This window comes from Triticum aestivum, chromosome 5B (assembly GCF_018294505.1).
Source record: "Triticum aestivum cultivar Chinese Spring chromosome 5B, IWGSC CS RefSeq v2.1, whole genome shotgun sequence".
NCBI classification, from domain to species: Eukaryota; Viridiplantae; Streptophyta; class Magnoliopsida; order Poales; family Poaceae; genus Triticum; species Triticum aestivum.
Window position 1 is genome coordinate 280,683,017 of NC_057807.1, and position 670 is coordinate 280,683,686.

Consider the following 670-nt stretch of genomic DNA (forward strand, 5'->3'; position numbering starts at 1 on the left):
CAGGCAGCTAGGGTTAGGCGGCGACTAGTGGCGATCGTGGAGGCGGCATGGACTCGCGATCGTGGACGCGGCGTGGCTTTGACCCCCGATCGAGGCGAGGTCCACTAGGGCTTTGACCTCCTCGGATCGGCTGGAGTCGGCTATAGCCGGGACACCTTCGAGGGCCACTCCCTCCCCGCCACGTCAGCAATAGGTGGGGGCAGTAGGAGGTTAGATCCGGCTATTAACTATGCGGGTGGGTTAGGGTGGGGCCGCGCGCCCCATGCATTTTTCCTATAATTTTGTAAATTCGTGTAATAAAGTATTTTCGTCATGCAAACTTACATGAAAACAAAAATCATTTGCCATAGTCACGTACCCCCAGTGCAACTAGACTCTTTTACGGTCTACCGGAGGGTGGTTCCCGACTACTTTTATTTTTGACTCAGCCAAACGGCACGAAACTTTTTCTGCATGATGGCATCACCCTCGACAGCACCCACGCCAGTTTGCATATTTTTCCGACGCTCGACGCGTTTTCTAGGATTTTCCCCGTGAAAATGCCGTAAAACAATGGCCGGACGTGACACAACGTTTGTTTTGTGTTTGTTTTCGTTCCAACCTTGCGTGGGGCCCTACGTAGGCTGTGCCCGCGCGTCCGACAAATTTGGTGCAATTGCATGCATGCGAT